General features: G+C 41.6%; 1 pseudogene; it reads left to right on the top strand.

Annotated features, from left to right (window-relative positions):
• The first annotated feature begins 17,390 nt into the window (after nucleotides 1-17,390).
• Nucleotides 17,391-19,052, top strand: LOC129399637 (RNA-binding protein 14-like; annotated as a pseudogene).
• The last annotated feature ends 1,185 nt before the right edge of the window (nucleotides 19,053-20,237 follow it).

Here is a 20,237-nt window from a genome sequence, read left to right as displayed (position 1 = left end):
CTGAAATTTCTCCCAAGTGTAAACCAATGATAAATAAGTGAAAAATATTCAATAATATGGGGGCTGGAGCAATAGCATAGAGGGTAGGGCATTTGCCTTGCATGCGGCCAACCCGGGTTTGATTCCCAGCATCCCATATGGTCCCCTGAGCACCCCCAGGAGTAATTCCTGAGTGCAGAGCCAGGAGTAACTCGCCAGGTGTGACCTAAAAAAAGCAAAAAAAAAATCAATAATAAATTCAAATACCAGTTATGTTAAAAAAGGGTTGAGAGGTATCAAGATCAAACATGATACTTATAAATTCAAAGACTTGTTTCAAAGAAGTTAAATAAGCATTAGCTTCAGTCTCCTACTTTTCCTCCCAGACAGCTGGGTACTAGAGATTGAAGTTGAATGTGGAACAACACAATGGCAATCTGACACTCAGATGCAAGCTTATCCTCTCCTTTGTTCTGGCATATCCTCTGTGTTTGTATTATTAGAAAAATGCTCATAGAAGTATATTCTTTCCAAGTTCTTGGGAGCACATCACTCATAACCTCAGTGAACATTTTGTGATAATTAACTAATAATTCATTTCCTATAACTGGGCAAATAGCCTTTGTCAATATTATTTACTTAAAGAACTATGAAATAGATCAAACAAGTAAGATTGTTTCCAAATTTTGCCAATATATATACCTGAGTCTTTTCCAGATATCACACCCAATATGAATGATAGGCTCTATCCCCTGATAGGATCAGCACCCAGCTGTAGAAGGAAGTTTATAGTTTGTATTATTTCACCTTTAAGTACCCGTCTTATCAGCCTCTCTGATACAGCTTCTTCAACTTTCTCCCAAGATTACTCCTTTGCACCTTAGGATCTTAATCTGTGATGACACAAAGGTAGGAAATTGGCATGTATTCATGATCTGGTCTCTATTCCCACATCAACCATTCTCTTTGTTGACTTAACTTTGATTTCATCTACTTTACAATTTATCTGACTTAACTTTGATTTCATCTACTTTACGTTTTATCGGGCTGGAGTGATAGCGCAGTGGTAGGGCATTTGCCTTGCATGCGGCCGACCCGGGTTCGATTCCTCTGCCCCTCTTGGAGAGCCCGGCAAGCTACCGAGAGTATCCCCCACACACAGCAGAGCTCCGAAAGATACCAGTGGTGTATTTGATATGCCAAAAACAGTAACAAGTCTCATGATGGAGACATTTTGGTGCCCGCTCGAGCTAATCGATGAGCAATGGGATGACAGTGCAGTACATTTTACCTCCCATTTAATCTCACAAAACCCTACCTATTTCAATCTCATCAACCCCCCATTTTCTTGTTTTAAAAATATCTGTTCTTATCACTCTATTTATTGAACCATCATCAAGGACAGCACCTTCTGGTAACAAAGATTGTTCAAGCTCACTGTTATCAGTGACTTAAATATGTCCAGGGCTCACATTGAGTTTTTCACATGGTTCCAATACAAGAATTGTCACATGGACTGCCAGGCTACTTTAATAAATGCCAATAAAGTGGCAGGCAGTCCATTTAGTAAATTTTTTTTGACCCACGCGTTTCTTCAACTCCTTACTCCAGTCTTGACTGATAGCGGCTCATGCTCAGTATTTTCTAAGTTTGGCTCTGGCTCTTCAAGTGTTTAATTTTCTTCACCACATGGATATTCCTTTGGAAGAATTTGTTCCCGCCCTTTCCACCACCACCTTGAGGAGGTAAGACTGACCACACGTTCAACACCATGTTCATCTTGCTAACTGAATACATTCTAGAATTTAATTTTTGTAGCCTTTTCAGTGCTCTCCACCCTGACTTAGGATCACAAAATGTCAGTGATTATCATAAAGAGAAACAAGAAATCCACAAAATAATGTCAGTATTAATAAATAAACTCCTGTGATATTTTTCAGGAGGGAAGTGATATCAAATTTTTTTATACTTTATGACTTCAAATTGCTAGTAACCATTTTTTAGAGGACCATGGCTATGTACTTGAAGACTACAAAATATTGTATGGTGGGTATAATTATATATTCCCAACAACAAAATAAAATGCATATGCATGGAAAACATATACCCTGATCCCTGATAACTAATACTTTCCTGGGGGGTCTTCTGATGTCCTGCAAATTTTATCCTGCAAACTTTAACAAGGTAACATGCATTTACATTGTTAGATAACTAATAAATATAATTTTAATGCCTGAAGCAGAGAATATATTGTTCCCCATGTTTTGGTTTCAAATAGTAGAGTTCTCTAAAATGTAAACATTCTGTGCTCTCTGCTCAGTAAACAGAAGACCAAACCCAGGCAAGAGGAAACTGGGTCCCCAGGGATGTATGAAATGCAAAACATCAAGGTATATGATCTTAAACTGTTTTATAAACACCAACTAGTCTAGCCACATAAATATGGCTGTAATTAAAAATTTCAAGCCTAGCTCTGGTCTGAGTATATCCAACCAGCCACAATATTTTCTACTGGAAACTCATACATTTCAAAAAACAACAAACTAAATTACAAGCATAGAAGTGATTGAACCTTACATCCTGGTTCCTGCATTTACTCTCTGTCTCTGTTTCTCACTCCATTTTCTCTCCTCTTCCTGACATACGAAAGATATTTGATAAATGGAATTTATCATTATTTTTCTCTGTGGAAGTAGAAAAAGATTTATAAAAAGAATATCCTTCCCTTCAAATTTAGGTGACAATATAGTAATCACATATCCTTTAGACTTTACCCATCTTTTTGGTTCTTTACTCTTTATAAAAAAAACAGCTTTGACACCTTTAAATTTTCACATATAATTCATATCCATATTGCCACTTTGCCATTAGTTACTCCTGGTCCTGGTATAGGAGGAATGAGTAGTTTATGAATATTCATAGTGGACTCCCCACTAGAATATTAACTTTAGGTGCATCATTAACCCTTTAGCCATATTGTCTATTTTAAAAACTGGATAGAGTAGAGAGAGAAAGTGGACTGAGCAGGCTTTCAGGCAGGAGGTCCAGGTTTAATTCCCCAGCACCTCATGGTCCCCTGAGCACCACTGAGAGCCACCTCCAAGTCGAGGACCAAGGATAGAACTGACAACTGCTGGGGGTGGACCCCCAAACCAAAATGTATATGAATAAAGTTGGCTGAAGTTTCTCTCCTTAAAAGCATGTGTAAAGAGCAGCTGAATTTTATTTTCTAAGTAGGAAATTGTTGAGTACAGTATAATGAAAAGTAGGCAGAAACGATCCGTTTGCCAAAAATTGCTCTATAACTATTAATTAATATTATATAATAATTCCTTTAATATAATTTTCAGCCTAGTTATATATTCATAAATATGGTAATGCTTTTCTGAAACACTATTTGCAAATCTTACTTGATTTGTGGTTCTCTTTTATGAAAATATATATTAATTCTTAAACCTCCTTAGGACATATTTTAATCACAGACACTTTTGCCTATAAGAAGTAAAGTAATAATTTCAAAGGAAAGCATGTACATATGCCTTATTTAAGATCATTGTACTGTTCAATAATTTAATATACAGGTTAATTAAATTATACTAAAGATTATAATTCATAATTTGTTTTACTTTTTCATTTAAACATGATACAGGTATTTCATTTATTTTAACTTAACTCTTAGAGAAACTAATTTGTTAAAAATTTAATTTGAAAGTTACATATTAATTTGGTGATTGAACATATAAGCCATAGATTGATGCTAAAAAAATTTGCTAGAATACTTTTAATTGATAATAATCATTTTGTTGTTATGATATTTTGGATTCTCACCACTTTCTTATATGTCTAATTTAGAGGTTTGTTGCTAAGCGACAACAACTAGAGATAACCACTGTTCTTTGCAGTTCCAAGTGTGCAAACAACACCTGGCAGGTGAGAATGGTTTTCCTTTTCAATGAATAGAAAGTCACAGTTATAGAATTTTAACCACTTAATTATTCACACCAATAGCACATCAGTAGGGCATTTGCCTTGCACGTGGCCGACCCGGGTTCGATTCCTCCACCTCTCTTGGAGAGCCCGGCAAGTTACCGAGAGTATCTCGCCCGCAAGGCAGAGCCTGAGGCAAGCTACCCTTGGTGTATTTGATATGACAAAAACAGTAACAACAAGTTTCAAAATGGAGACATTACTGGTACCTGCTCGAGCAAATCGATGAGCAATGGGATGACAGTGATACAGTGATACAGTGAAATATTCACAGCATCTCTGAGAGTCCTGAAGTAATATTTTTTTGGGATCACACCCAGCGATGCACAGGCATTACTCCTGGCTTGCACTCAGGAATTACTCCTGGTGGTGCTTGGGGGACCATATGGGATGCTGGGAATCAAACCGGGGTCGGCCGCGTGCAAAACAAACACCTTACCCACTGTAATATTGCTCCAGCCCCAGTCCTGAAGTAATCTTGATGTGCAATTAAAGAATTTGAACCAAATGGATGCAACAAACGGCTCTGATGGAGATCATCATTAGGCTTACTCACACAACTATTATAAATATATGGAAATACCATTGTCAACTCAGAGAATCTCAAATGTTTATCATTCAGAGGAAAATAGTCACATAACAATCCATCTTTCAGTCTTCAATAAGGAAATAGAAATCAACACTCTTATCAGGAAAGATTGGTTTATGCTGATGGCATAGGAGGAAGGAACATGACTTCACCCATCATGGACATGACAAATGTACATATACAAAGCGAATAATTTACCAGCAATGAGACCGGAAAAACAAACTAGAATCGAAATCCTACAACAGAGAATAAAGCATAGCACCGAGAAAGGTTGGCATGACAAGGATAAGCTCTCAGTAAAGGTAGATAGGCCACTCATGGTGTGAGATTTATTCTGGAGGTATATAGGAGTAGGCCTATATAGGCATCATCATAAAGGAGAGCCTCTCGGAGAGCTCGGCAAGCTACTGAGAGTATTCTGCCTGCACGCAAGAGCCTAGCAAGCTCCTTGTGGTGTATTCGATATGCCCAAAATAGTAATAATAACAAGTCTCATTCACCTGACGCTGAAACGAGCCTCCAATCATTGGGAAAAACGAATAAGGAGAGGCTGCTAAAATCTCAGGGCTGGGACGAATGGAGATGTTACTGGCACCCGTTCGAGTAAATTGATGAACAATAGGATGAAAGTGATGCAGTGATAGGAGTGGGTGGTGCTCTGAATTAGGGGTCCCCAGTCTTTCTATTCTGCACAGCTGAGACAAATCTTTAGATTCTCATCATGGAGGGCTGGTAAAATTTAACACCCTGGAGAATCTAACTAAGAACTGTAAGAAATGTGAATTTGATCCCCAGGTCACCCCTAATATGTCTAGGGGAATCTCAGTGCTGCGTAACTGCTGTGTGATATCTCTAGTACCACTATGAAAGGTACCATCTCTGGCACACCACAGCTAAACTTGTGTGAGCACCACAACGAAGTGCATAAATTCTGTCATCCACAACAAAAAAGATAAAGGGAAGGGAAGGGAAGGGAAGGGAAGGGAAGGGAAGGGAAGGGAAGGGAAGGGAAGGGAAGGGAAGGGAAGGGAAGGGAAGGGAAGGGAAGGGAAGGGAAGGGAAGGGAAGGGAAGGGAAGGGAAGGGAAGGGAAGGGAAGGGAAGGGAAGGGAAGGGAAGGGAAGGGAAGGGAAGGGAAGGGAAGGGAAGGGAAGGGAAGGGAAGGGAAGGGAAGGGAAGGGAAGGGAAGGGAAGGGAAGGGAAGGGAAAAATAATAAGTCTGTCTCCACTTTTGTGTGGGGGGAGGAGGAAAGGGGATGCTATCTGGCAGTAGTCACAAGCTTCTCCCAGCTCTGTTCGAAGGGGTCACTCCAGGTGGTGCTCAGCTTATCATGTGGTGCCAGGAACCAAACTCTGGCCTTCCGCATGCAAAACTAGTACTCAGCCCTTTGTTCTATCTCTTTGGCGGTGTCCCTACCTTTACAGTTTTTGTTTGTTTGCTTTGGGGCCTTGCTGAGCTGTACTGGAGACTTACTCCTCGCTCTACATTCAGAAATCACTCCTGGTGGGCTTGGGGGACCATGTGGGGCACACAGATCAAACCTGAGTCCTCCATGTGAATTGTTATTTTTGAAATTGATAATTGGATACAAGTGGCTTTACATGGCCTGGACAGAATGTTTTGGTTTTTTTCCCAAGATTTTATTTGTGGAATTTTGTCTGATATGTTCTTTGCATGTGTTCACTGCTTTGGAATATGTTTTATAGACACACCTTTCCTTTTTTTTAGGCACCATGATTTATGATACTGTTCACGACAGGATTTTCTAAAATGTCCCAGCACTACAGCCTCCACCAGATTGTCAGCATCTCTCTACTGATGTCCGAAGTCCCCCTTCCAGTGACCGCAGCCCCAACCCTCACCCTTTGGTAAGGTCAGTTCTGTGGGCCAACTCTCAGCTTCTGTTGCCATTGGTCATTTCTTTACTGTTTCCTTGTATCTCACATATGAGAGATCATTATGTATTTGTCCCTCTGTTTCTGGCTGACTCAGCACCACACCCTCAAGTTCTGTCCATAGAGCAGCAAAATGCAAGCCATGTTTATTTTAAATAATAATCTATTTAGATCTCTCATTACACTGTAGCCATCCATTTTTATCTCTTTTTACTATAATAGCTTCTCATTTTACTTTCTGGCTCTCATCTACTTTTTTGATTTGCCCTACTCTGAACAAAACTAAATCAGTGTCTTTCTTTGAATAAAACAAAAGGATCAGCATGCTCAGATGTACCTTCTCTCTTTGCCATCCCTTTGCTTGAGAGGTATGCATTTTCTTTTTTTTTTTTTTTTTACTCTCTATTTTTTTTTTATTTTTATTTTTTTTAATTTATTTATTTTTAATTAGAGAATCATCGTGAGGGTACAGTTACAGATTTATACACTTTTGTGCTTATACTTCCCTCATACAAAGTTTGGAACCCATCCCTTCCCCAGTGCCCATTCTCCACCACCCGTAAACCCAGTGTCCCTCCCACCCTCCCCAATCCCATCTCCCCCCCACCCCACCCTGCCACTGTGGCAAGGCATTCCCTTCTGTTTTCTCTCTCTAATTAGCTGTTGTGGTTTGCAATAAAGGTGTTGAGTGGCCGCTGTGCTCAGTCTCTAGCCCTCATTCAGCCCGCAACTCCCTTCCCCCACATGGCCTTCGACTACAATGTAGTTGGTGATCGCTTCTCTGAGTTGACCTTTCCCCGGAACGTGAGGCCAGCCTCGAAGCCATGGAGTCAACCTCCTGGTACTTATTTCTACAGTTCTTGAGTGTTAGTCTCGAGAGGTATGCATTTTCAAATGCGTAATTAATGTTTATTTTGACTTAACAAAATCACCTGCTTATTCTAGTAGGCAATTAATTTCCCTTTTAGCATTATTTCTTGAAATCCACTCTCCTCATATAATCCATTTCCTTCTTGATTGAATACAGTTTTCCTTTCGTCGACCTTTGTTGTCATTGGCATGAGTATCTAAACATCACATTTAGGCTTCATTTTTAAAAGGTCACACACTTTTGGTTGTCATGCTCATATATGCGCCTGCACGTTACAGTGGGGTGCTCACGGGGAGGAATGGTCTTACATTGTATTTGCCACACCAAGGATTCTAGCCAGCAAAACCTCTAGGAATACACTCAGTGAATGCTGGGTGACAGTGAGAATTAATCTCGCACTTGCAAGGCAGGCACTTTTGCCACTGAAACATCTGTCCCCTGGCCCTCTTGGGTACATTTTTTATTATTTCAAGAACCAGATTAGTTGCCAGGAGCACTTCTTAGTTGCAGCATTGTTTGTATTGTGACATGTGATTGATATTTTAATTTGATGAAAATTTCAAAGTTCAAGGTGACTTATTCCTTTATACTGTCAAGTTACTCAACTTTCATGAATATATAGTTTGTAATAATTCTTATGACATAAACATAATATTTGATTCACTTAATCACCTAAGTGATTCAATGCTGATGTCCTGACAATTCATTTTAGTCTGTTTAAATATGAATGTGTGTGCACAAAGCCATGTCTTTGAGGGGTTGGGTGGGGGTTAATTTGTTTGTCCTCATATTACTTAATCAGCATTTGGTTGGTCCATTTAATCTGTAGAGAATTCTTTACTTCCCATAAGAAAATCATCACACATTGAGCCATACTTCTATTATCTCTAATATCACTTTCCATAACTATCTAAAGATACAGTATTTTTAAGCCTGCTATGCAATTTCTTTGCTGCTTTTAATTTTTTTTATTAGTGAATCACCGTGAGGGTACAGTTACAGATTTACACATTTTCGTGCTTGTGTTTCAGTCATACAATGCTTGAGTACCCATCCCTCCACCGGTGCCCATTCTCCACCACCAATGAACCCAGTATCTCTCCCACATCCCCATTCCATCCCCCTCATCCCACCCGCCTCTGTGGCAGGGCATTCCCTTTTGTTCTCTCTCTCCTTTTGATTGTTGTGGTTTGCAATAGAGGTATTGAGTGGTCATCATGTTCAATCTATAGTCTACATTCAGCCCGCATCTCCCATCCCGAGTGGGTTCTCCAACCACACTTTACTTGGTGCTCCCTTCTCTATCTGAGCTGCCTTTTCCCCCAAGTCATGGAGCAAATCTCCTGATACTTATTTCTACTATATTTGGGTGTTAGTCTCCCATTCTATTATTTTATATTCCACAGATGAGTGCAATCTTTCTATGTCTGGCTCTCTCTTTCTGACTCATTTCACTTAGTATGATACTTTCCATGTTGATCCGCTTATATGCAAAGTTCATGACTTCATCTTTTTTAACATCTGCATAGTATTCCATTGTGTACATATACCAAAGTTTCTTTAACCAGTCATCCGTTCTCGGGCACTTGGTTTTTTTCCAGATTCTGGCTATTTGAAACAGTGCTGAGATGAACATACAAGTGCAGATGTCATTTCGACTATACTTTTTTTGCCTCTCCGGGATATATTCCCAGAAGTGATATTGCTGGGTCAAATACAAGCTCAATTTCTAATTTTTTGAGAAGTGTCCATATTGTTTTCCAAAAGGACTGAACCAGTCGGCATTCCCACCAACAGTGTCAGGAGGTCCCCTTCTCCCCACATCCATGCCCAAACAGGTTGCTTTTGTTCTTTTGGATGTGTACCAGTCTCTGAGGTGTAAGGTGGTATCTCATAGTTGTTTTGATCTGCATATCCCTGATGATTAATGATGAAGATCATTTTTTCATGTGCCTTTTGGCCATTCATATTTCTTCCTTGAGAAAGTTTCTGTTCATTTCTTCACCCCATTTTCTGATGGGGTTGGATGTTTATTCTCCTAGTGTTCAACCAGTGCTGTTTTTAATTTGGAATTATTTTTAATATATAAGATTGAAATTCATTTTTTGATAACACTTTTTCTTCATAAGCACAAGTCCTTTCTGCTCTCGAAGGGGAAAATTAAGCTCTACTTAAAAATCGTCTCATTAGCTCTTTTTATTCTGCTTCCTTGGGTATAAATTTTTTCTCTTGGTGTGTTTTTTGTCTCTCCTTCATAATTGACTTTCATTCAATGTATATAAATTTGTGTTGGTATAATCAACTTTTTGTAATCAAGAATGCTTGAGTGACAAGAAATATTCTAAATGTGTTTCAAGACTTAGAGGATGGACAGATGAACAGCTGGGCACAGAACCTCAGCTGCTTGCCTCTTGTGAATGGTTTCCCTGTTTTTCTTGGGCACTGCTTTAATTTATGTGTTAAGTTGTCATGCTCCTTGATCCCACAAAGTGACTGGCAGTTTGGGGTTTTTTTGGTTAATGTATGTTTTAGGTCATCCAAGAATATCCATGTCTAATTTCATTTGTTGTGCTTCACTAATCAGCATACAACCCCTAAGCTCTTGGAAGCAAGGACACCAGGGATGAAAAAATTAAGTGTTGCTATAATATTGCCCCGAATACAAGGAGTCAAGGGTTTGGATATCTTGTTTCCTTTTGAGTAAAATCTCCTTGGTTTTCACGATTTCAGATTGTAGTTTCTGGGATTCTTCTCTGTCTGTCTGTCTGTCTGTCTGTCTGTCTGTCTGTCTGTCTGTCTGTCTCTGTCTCTCCTCTCTACACACACACACACACAGACTGGCAGTACTCAGGGCTTACTCATGCCTCTGTTTTCAGGGATCAGTCTTGGTACAGCTCAGGGGAACCTATGTGGGGATGTGGGGCCAGAGTTCAAACCCAAGCTGGCTAAGTACAAGAATAACATCCTACCCACTGTACTATCTCTCTGGTCCCTTCTTTTTATTTTTATAATTGTGAATTCATTAGGGCTGGAGCGACAGTACAATAGGTAGAGTGTTTGCCTTGCACTCGGCTGACCCGGGTTCAATTCCTCCATCCCTCTCGGATAGCCTGAGCCTGGCAAGCTACCAAGAGTACCCTGCCCACACGGCAGAGCCTGGCAAGCTACCCATGGTGCTTTCAATATGCCAAAAACAGTAACAACAAGTCTCACAATGGAGATGTTACTGGTGCCCGTTCAAGCAAATAGATGAACAACAGTGCTACAGTACTACAGTGCTACATGAATTCATTAATTTTCCTTAAGTATTTATATCAATTTAAAACATTTCAGTGTGGAAAGAGAGATTATGCAAATAGTACAGAATTTTGGATCAATTTTTCATACTAATATATCTTTCAGGTAAATATGTTTCCTGTTATATTTAATATTGTATAGTAGTAACTGATAGGTAAGTCCAAATGATCTAATAGAAAATGTTTAACAGAAAGAGTCTTGGCATCTGTCAGTCCCTTCAAAGGGGACATATTAATCTTGTTCCAAACGCTAATATCACAAAAATTTCAAATGCTAGTATCACAAGAAATTCAGTCCCCTTTTAGGTCACAAGCTAATTTTTTTTGCTAGTGAATTAATGTAATGAGTTAATGTTACCAGTACAATTAAGAACTACTTATTTGTCATAATTAGTTGAATAAACATAACCATTGCATAATCAGACAAAGTACATTATGAGATGTTCTTTCATCGATTTTTCATGGTGGTTTCTCATCCCTGAATTTTATGATAAAATCGAGCAATTCACAGGACACCTCTCAGCAATTACTTCCAATTAATCATATTAAATTCTGTTATGACTAAAAGTAGATTACACTGAATATGAAGGCCACTCAATACCTTTATTGCAAATTACAACACCCAAAAGGAGAGAAAACAAAAGTGAATGCTCTGCCACATAGGCAGGGTTGGGTGGTGGGAGATGGGGTGGGGGTGGTGGGAGGGATACTGGTATCATTGGTGAAGGTAAATGGGCACTGGTTAAGGGATGGGTAAATGATCACTGTATGAGTGAAATGCAAACACAAAAGTTCATAAGTTTGTAACTGTACATCGCAGTGATTCTCTAATAAAATTAAAATTAAAAAAAAATAAATTCTGTTATGAGTCATGTACCTTGTTTCTTTAGTTCTATTTTTCCAGTGTGGTCTAGAAGAACTTAAGAACCCATTAATTAACAAAATCATATTTGATTGTCAAATATACTTCTCAATAACTTCAATCCTGTCCTATATTGTAAAATATTTGATGGATACAGTTTAGTACATCAGAAAATTTCTAGTTAAAAAAACTTCTGCATGCCAATCACCAAACTCATAATTTTACCTTTCTTTTTGTTGGGGGGAAGTGGGACTTGGTCATGCCCAGTGGTGTTCAGAGGCTATAACAAGTCATTGCTTGATGCTCATTCCTGGCAATGCTTAAGATTGGACCCAGCCTCCCACATGCAAAGTATGAACTCCAAATTTCTGAGCGGAGATTCCCCCTCTGTAATATCCACATATGGCATAGAACATATCACACCGGTTTTGACATTGGAGAAGAACTTTTCCTTGGAACATGCGACAGTAGAGGCATCAGTGGTGTCAGTGTCCTTGTCAACATGAACTTGGCCATGAGAATTGATTAGTTTGAATGCCTAACAACCCAAATCGGACACTTACATTTGCATAGATGTGGTTCGTTGCCAGCAGTTTCTATTTTCATTGTTTATGCACCAACATCCAACTACTACAAAGAAGAAACTGAGTGCAACATGAAGCTGGAGAAGTTATAAAAAGAATACCACACCTTCTACAAGGTCATTGTTGGTAATTTTCACACCAAGATAGGGCCTAGAAGGTCACCCAAAGAACACCACATTGGAACCCATGGCGTAGAATGGAACAAACAGGGTGAGAGACTGAATTCATCATGCTGACCAAGACCATCCGTGGTAACTCGCAGCTCCAGAAGGATGAATCTAAATGTTGGACATGGGAGTCTTCCTGGTGGACAGTTCCACAATTTAATTGACCACATCATATTCAATTGAAGGTTTTGCCTGAATGATGTCACTGTGGTTGCAAAATTTCAAATGGGATCAGACCACCACCATCTTCTTTGTATGAAATTCAACTTCACAGAACAGGGAGAAAAGGTTGCAAAGTTTAAGAAGAGAACTCCCAGAAGACCATCAACTGGGAGCTCTTTGGCACTATTGCATCAATATGGGAAAATGCTATTGTTGACAACATCGACGGGGAGTACAATTGACTGGTTCAGCACCTCCATGATTGTACAAGGAATGCAGAGAGAGAGAAAAAAAGTTGCCTGTCTTCAGAAATTCTTGAGCTCATTCGCCAATGTGGTCTGGCGCAAGCCTCAGGCAAACACAAGCTAATGTCTGAGCTCGCAAAGCTGTGCAGAGAAACAATAAAGGAAGACCTCAAAGAGAGAAGAGCAGCAGTGTTTGCCGTTGGGGCAGAAGCCAGGAAAAGTATTTTCAACAGCCGCCTATCCTTAGTCTAACTATAAGACTAAGATGACTGCCATCTGACATCCTGATGGATCACATCTTCTAGAAGGGCAACAGAAAAGGTTACCCACAACTTCTACTGAGATCTCTTTGATAGCCATGTCCACATACCAAATTCCGCAGAATGGATATGTCGTTCCCAGCATTTTCCCTTCCAAACTTCAACAAGCCATTTCGTCGGTAAAGAAGCGTACAGCACCCAGTCCAGACAAGGTCAAACCTGAACACCTGAAGATTCTGCCACCAGTACTCATCAGTACACTGGCTCTGCTCCTCACATGCTACCTGTCTGAAGCAGCAGAACCATCCTGTTGTACAAGAAGGGAGACATTCACAACATCAGCAACTATTGCCCAATCTGCCTGTTGTCCATCATTTACAAGTTATTCCCTCAAGTCATCCTGAATTGGATTGGCAGAACACTAGACGAAGAACAACAGTGTGAGCAAGCTGGGTCCTGAAAAGGATTTAGCACGATCGACCATATCCAAACAGTGACCAAGCTCATTGAAGTTTCGCAAGAGTTCAAGATGCCGCTCTGTCTAAAGATCATTGATTTAAAGAAGGCCTTTGATTCCATTGAGACTGAAGCGGTCATCAAGTGCTAGACAAATAGGGTGTTCAAACTCAGTACATCAGGATCCTCTATAGTTGAATTACCGATTCACCACCAGGATCTCACCATTCTATAAGGAAGTGATCATCGATGTAAAGAGAGGGGTTCGGCAGGATGACACCATTTCACTGAAACTCTTCAGTGTCACCCTCAAGAACATTATTCTATGACTGGAATAGGAAGGAATGGGAGTGATGATAGACGGTCGGCAGCTACACCACCTCCACTTCCTTGATGACATCGCTTTAATAACAACAAAAATCAGCCAAGCGTCAGGAATGCTGGCTGATTTTTACTGTGACTGTGGAAAGGTCTGACTGCAGCTGAATCTCACGAAGACAGTGTTCATGAGAAACGGACTAGTTCCTGATATTCCATTTGATTTCAATGGAACAAACATCTCCAAATGTAGCAGTTATGTGTACCTAGCTTAAGAACTCAACATGACAAATGACCTGGCATCTGAACTACGCAGGAGGAAGAGCGCAGCTTGGAAGGCCTTCAAGAGCATCGAAGAAGTGGTTAAAAGGACAAAGAACCTCCGGCTCTGGGCATATCTTTTCAACTCCACCATTCTTCCTGCACTAACATACGCCTCAGAGACCTGGCCCTACAAAAACAGGATGAGAACACTATTCAGGTATTCCAAAGAGGAATCGAAAGAGCTATGCTTGAAATATCATGTTTCACTCAAGTGAGGGAAGGAATCTGGAGTTCTGACCTCCATCGACGATCAAGAATCAGGGACGCTGTCTCGTTTGCCAAGTCATCAAAAATCAAATGGGCCGGACATGTAATATGATTTAGAGACGACTGCTGAACTAGAGCTGTTACCAACTGGATTCCACGGGATGTCAAAAGACCATATGGCCGCCCACCTACGAGGTGGTCAGACTTCATCAAGACCCTAAATGAACGGTTTGAGGCTCTTTGTGTTCCTAGAGCGAGCAGTTGCCCTTGGCCTATACTAGCACGTGGCAGAGACATATGGAGACGTTACTGGTGCCCACTCAAGCAAATCGATGAACTTGGGACAGGTGATAGAAGTGATACATATCCACATGGACCAAATGGTTTAAACAATCAAACTTTATTTTCTCACATTCATGAAGTCTAGAGTCTAAAATCATAACTGTATGTTTGGGTTCTGGTGAGATTTTGTTTGCAGTTGCCTAAGGTCTGGCTGTCTTTTTACATAGGGAGGGTAACATATCTCTACTTTAAAAGAAAACTAACACCCACAGTGTTTCCATCTAACATTATATTAATCTTATTAGAAGATTTATAGTAAACAGAAGGTTATGAATAGGATTGCTGGAGAATTTTGAAGCGTTCAAACGTCTTCTGACTGAGCTGATTTGCAGAAACAATGAAATTGTCATATGCAATGATCTACAAGAAAAGTCATCCCTTGCTCACATTACAGTTCATTAGTTTTTGGCTTGCTTGTGGCTGCCATGATGTTGATAAACTCCTGCATCTTTGGCAACTCACGCTAAAAATATTCTAAAACACTACCTTTTATCTAAGTTTTTGACATGGACTATCAACAAAAATTAAAATTCTTTTGCTACATTATATTTGTTCTGCTTATAAATGCAATAGGTGCTTATGAAATCATACTTGTTATTCATAAAATTATAAATCAAATCGATAGCACAGCGGTTGGGCGTTTGCCTTTCATGCGGCCAACCCGAGTTCGATTCCTCCGCCCCCTCGGAGAGCCCGGCAAGCTACCGAGAGTATCGAGCCCACGTGACAGAGCCTGGCAAGCTACCCGTGCGTATTGGATATGCCAAAAACCATAACAATAAGTCTCTCAATGAGAGATGTTATTGGTGCCCGCTCGAACAAATTAATTTAATAATTAATGTTAATGTTTTATATTTTCCTTTAGTTTTCACCTTGTGTCACTACACATATATATACACATATTAGTAAAATAAGGATTATATTGTGTAAGTCATTTTGTAGTCTTTTAATAAAATCTGAAATGTACTATAATCACATATTTCTTTTTCATTTAATAGACCTTGAAAACAATTTTTAAAACATTTATTTTTTAATTTAATCACAGTGAGAGACACAGTTACAAAGTACAAAGTTGTTCGTGACTGGATTTCAGTCATTTCATGTTCCAACACCCTTCTCTTTACCAGTATATATTTCCCACCACCAATGTACCCAGTCTCCCTCCCACCCCACCCCCATCTCTATGGCAGGCACTTTTCTTCTCTTTTCTTCTCTTTCTCTGTCTTTCTCTCTCTCTCTCTGGCATTATGAGTTGCAATACAAGTACTGAAAAGTTGTTACATATATCCCTTTACCTACTTTAGACACTCAGATATTGTCTGAGAAATTTAAACGACTTCACAATATCTCTGAATATTCATGAGTCACAGATTAAAACTTTCTTCATTATGTTTCTTCATCATGTTTCTGTTTTTATGTGACTATAAATAAAGCTTCAGTAAGTGTGATTGTAGTAATAATACTGATCCTTTATTTACATCTTTTAAAAGATTTCTAGAAGACTCATATAAATTGGGGTTAGTGCCAGGATGAGTTAATGTCAAACTCCGTACATTAGCCTGGATATCTCAGTGTAATGGAGATAATAGAGAATGTTTATGATTAATAGCAGGCTATTAGTTACTAAGTTTGGGGAAGTCAAAGTTATTCATGTTTTGTTTTGTTTTTTACTGCATGTGGGTATTGTTGCCCAACTCCCAAGTAACTGTACAACTGGAATAGTAATTTGCTTCAGCTGTTCAACAAGATACATTTATTTAAGGTTTTTTAGGGGGTGTGGCTACATCTAGGGCCTTACTCCTTGCTCTGCACTCAAGGATCACTCCTTGTTATGTTTCTCACAGTGTTGTTTCACTGTGGAACTGTACAGATGCTATAAAGTGTACTTATGTTTAATATATATCTTCTCCTCTTTGAAACGTGATTATATTGGTTTATAATACTGTTTGTTTTAGTACAGCTTCATACCTCTTCAAATGTAGATGGCATACCATGTCCCTGACTAAATTTCTAATAATAATCCACAACATCAAATTAATCCCCTCTATCTTGTCTTTCTAGCCCCAACTCTCTGACTTCATTTTGTTGTCAAACTCTAAAGTGGTTTAGATTTTTTTCATTACATTTCCCATGAGAAAAATCTTACTGTCTGTAACTTTCTCCTTTATTTCACTTATAATCATGAACTGAAGTTCCAGCCATATTGTTGCAATGGAAATATTTCATATTTTATTGTAGTTGAATAATATTTTGATGTCCCTATATCTTTTTTTTATTTTTATGAAGTTGTTCACAATATTTTATTACATTCAATATTTCAACATCAATCCCACCACTCAAATATACATATAACACACAAGGCTCAACTTGTAACAACATGTTACTGATCAAACTCTTATACAGGGACTTAATGGCTCCACTGTGAGATACTACAATATCTATTTCTAATCCAGTATATAGATGGACAGTTAGGCTCCCCAGTCTTGTATCTTGTGAAAAATGTTGTGTGATTCCTGACGAGGACTGCAGGCTGGTCAGTCAGTTTGTCTGTTGCTGGAGGACACGTTCCAGCCCTCTGGAAAGGTGGTTGTGGCACCAAAGCATAGGTATTGATTGGCAATGCTGCTGGGGTGAATCGGAAGCCAGAGGTGCTGGCGACTCTATGGGCACCTGACGACAGCACGGTCCTGAGCTGCGTGGCCATGAAACATTTGGCCTTCCTGCACTGGCAGTGGAGATGTCAAGCCCATGGTCTCTTAGCACTGGGAAAACTGTGGTGTGCAAAGCGGCGACGGCATGCATGAACCAGGAGCTGCACCACCTCTTTGAGTGCCGCAAAACGCTCCATGGCCTGTGCCACAGTAAAAGATGAAGCATTTGATCCCATGCAGAAGGAAGCTGATGTCGTGCAGCTCAACAGTAAGGAAGTGAAGGGTGCCTCAATGTGGAACTCTCGAACCCAGGGTCAGTCCAAGAGGGCTGACCTGGGTATCCAATCTGGGGACAGGACCCAGAAACCAGGACCTGTGGATATGGCCTTCCCTGGAACTGCTGGTTTCTCTGCCAGCTGGCTTGTGGGCAACAGCTCTGGTGGCTTTGACGGCAAGCCAGCCAGCTTTGTTCGCACCCGAAGCCCTCAGCACCGTTCACCTCCCAGAGCCTTCTACTTGGTGCCAGCTACCTCCTGTGCCCAGTGCTCAGTGTTGCTGGGAGCCCCCTCCCCACCCGCCCCGGGGCCCAGTCTTTTTAATTATTTTAATTTTATTGAATCACCATGAGATAATTCCAAGCTTTCATGTTTGGGTTACAATCACACAATGATCAAAAACCCATCCCTACACCAGTGTACATTCCCCACCACCAATATCCCCTGTATACACCTCCCTGCTTCCAACCTGCCCCCTGCCTCCATGGCAGACAATATTCCCCATACTCTCTCTCTACATTGGGGCATTATGGTTTGCAATACAGATACTCTTATGCCTCCTTGGGAGTCGCGCACAGACAGCCTCTTCCTGTGCTCAGCCCTCTGTCTCCCAGGGAGCTCTGTACTGGACTCAGATGGCCAGTCCGAGCTCTCAGTCTCTGGCAGAGTTCTCAGTTGGCGCTTACCATGCAGCACAGACCTCGTCCTCCACGCTCTCCACCTATGGGGGTCGTTGCCCCCCTGTCCCCTTTCTCGCTCAACTCCTGTGGGGCTCAGGGCTCCTCCCTCACCCTGTAAGGCAACCAGCTATCCTCTTTAGCTGCACAGGCCTCCTCCTACAAGGGGATGGAGTTTGTGCAGCTGCCGTTTCCTACAACACCCAGGGAGCACTTCCTCCCTCAAGTCCTATGGGGCACAGGCAGCTTCTTACAGGTCCAGCCTGCAGCCTCCTCACTAGCATATGAGGCCCAGGCAGCTTCCTACCATGCCCCGTCTCCCCACTACGCTGCACAGAGGCAGCTTCCTACTCTTGCCAGCCTGCTGCCCCTGTGGCCCAGCCAGCTACAGCCATCGCCCCATCGCTGGTTCCTATGGGGCCCAGCCAGGTGTTCAGATGCAGCCGAACAGTTCCAGTCGCAAGTGACCACCATGGTGGCTTCTGTTCTCACTCAGCCATCAGCCTCACTGGCTGCTTCCGACGCTGCTGGGCAGCATCCCCAGGCAGCTGCCTCCTACCATGGCCAGCCAGGTGATGCCTGCGATGGGGCGGGTCAGCCGTCTGCAGCCTACCCGTCCACGTCCTACAGGGCCATTGCCAAGGCCAATAGCACCCTGCTGCCCTATGAGCACTCCAGGCCAGCTACCATGATCTCTACAAAAAGGCTGTCGCCATGTCGAAAAGGTACGGTTCCAAAAGGCAGTTCGCCAAGCTCTTGGACCTCTGTTTCACTCTTTTCGTTCCTCCACTTGCCAACAAACACCTCGCTGGATACCCGTGATCCGCCCAAATGCTTATTTGGGCTCCTAGAATGGTTACTTGCGGACAGCTTGGATGCCCTCTGGCTACCAGCGCCGCCTGTAGGGCCATCTGGTATGGGCACCACAGGGATGGAATGAAGAGAGGTGTGTGTGTGTGTGTGTATGTATGTGTGTGTGTGTGTGTGTGTTGGGGGTGGTGGTGCTGGGAGGCCTGAAGTCCCAAGTTATGACTACACTGACCCAGACTCTGCCGTTTACGGTTTTTCATCCCCTCTACCCTGTGGACCTTCCCCTTAGGAGACGATCCCTTTAAGTGTTCAGCAGTCATGTACTTCGTTCCTTCTGCTCTGCAGAAAATCTTTTTACTGGCTATAGATGTGAGGTTTCCCTTCTCCACTGGCCTCCCATCACTCAAGGATAGGAATTTCTTTTGTTTCATTTTTTCCTTGGCTCTCTTTTATTTTTGTGTGCTATATTTAAGGTAACAGTGGCAGAGAGTCTCTTGCCCTTGCGCCTGGCTGTCTTCCCCGGGGCCCCTCGGAGGGGATGGGCTCCAGCTTCCCTCTCCACCCCAAGCAGAGCTCCTGGTGGCCGAAGACCTCCGGAGCCTAGCCACAGCCATGCTCAAGGCCCCGGATGAGCCTCATGCATGAAGGTACCAGCAAAGGAACCCAGGTGTGTGGGACCCGGGGCTGAGACCTTCAAACCTGCTTGGATAAGGACTGGGCCTCCTCTGCCCAGATTTCCCATTTCCCAGTAGCTAGGTGGTCACACCCAGGGACCGCCCCAGGCGCCGTGGAATCCCATCAACGGCCAGCATTCAGAGACTTAAAAGCAAGCTCCAGGAAGTAGGTGATATCTTATAGCCTACTTCTCCCTCTGGGAGAACCTGGCAAACTACCGGGAGTTTCCTGCCCACATGGGAGAGCTTCGCTAGGTCCCCATGGTATATTAATATGCCAAAACCAAAAACAAGCTGGGTCTCATTCCCCTGACCCTGAAAGAGCCTCCTGAAAGGGCATCATTGGGAAGGATGAGTAGAGAGAGGCTTCTAAAATCTCAAGGCTAGGACGAATGGAGATGTTACTGAGACCACTCAAGAAATTCGATGATCAACGAGATGATGATGACGACGATATTTAAGGTTGTCTGATGGGGAAACAACCTGCAGCTTACAAAGTTCGCAGTGACTTTTTCCTTTTAGATGTGAGGAAGTCTGGGAAGGGTTAGCTTTTAACTGTTTCCTATGTGCCAAGCTGTACTAGCGTCTGAGAGCCCTGACTTTGGC

The sequence above is a fragment of the Sorex araneus genome, chromosome X (genome assembly GCF_027595985.1).
Source record: "Sorex araneus isolate mSorAra2 chromosome X, mSorAra2.pri, whole genome shotgun sequence".
NCBI lineage: Eukaryota > Metazoa > Chordata > Mammalia > Eulipotyphla > Soricidae > Sorex > Sorex araneus.
Note: the sequence above shows the minus strand (reverse complement) of the source record. Positions and strands in the feature narration are given on the sequence as shown.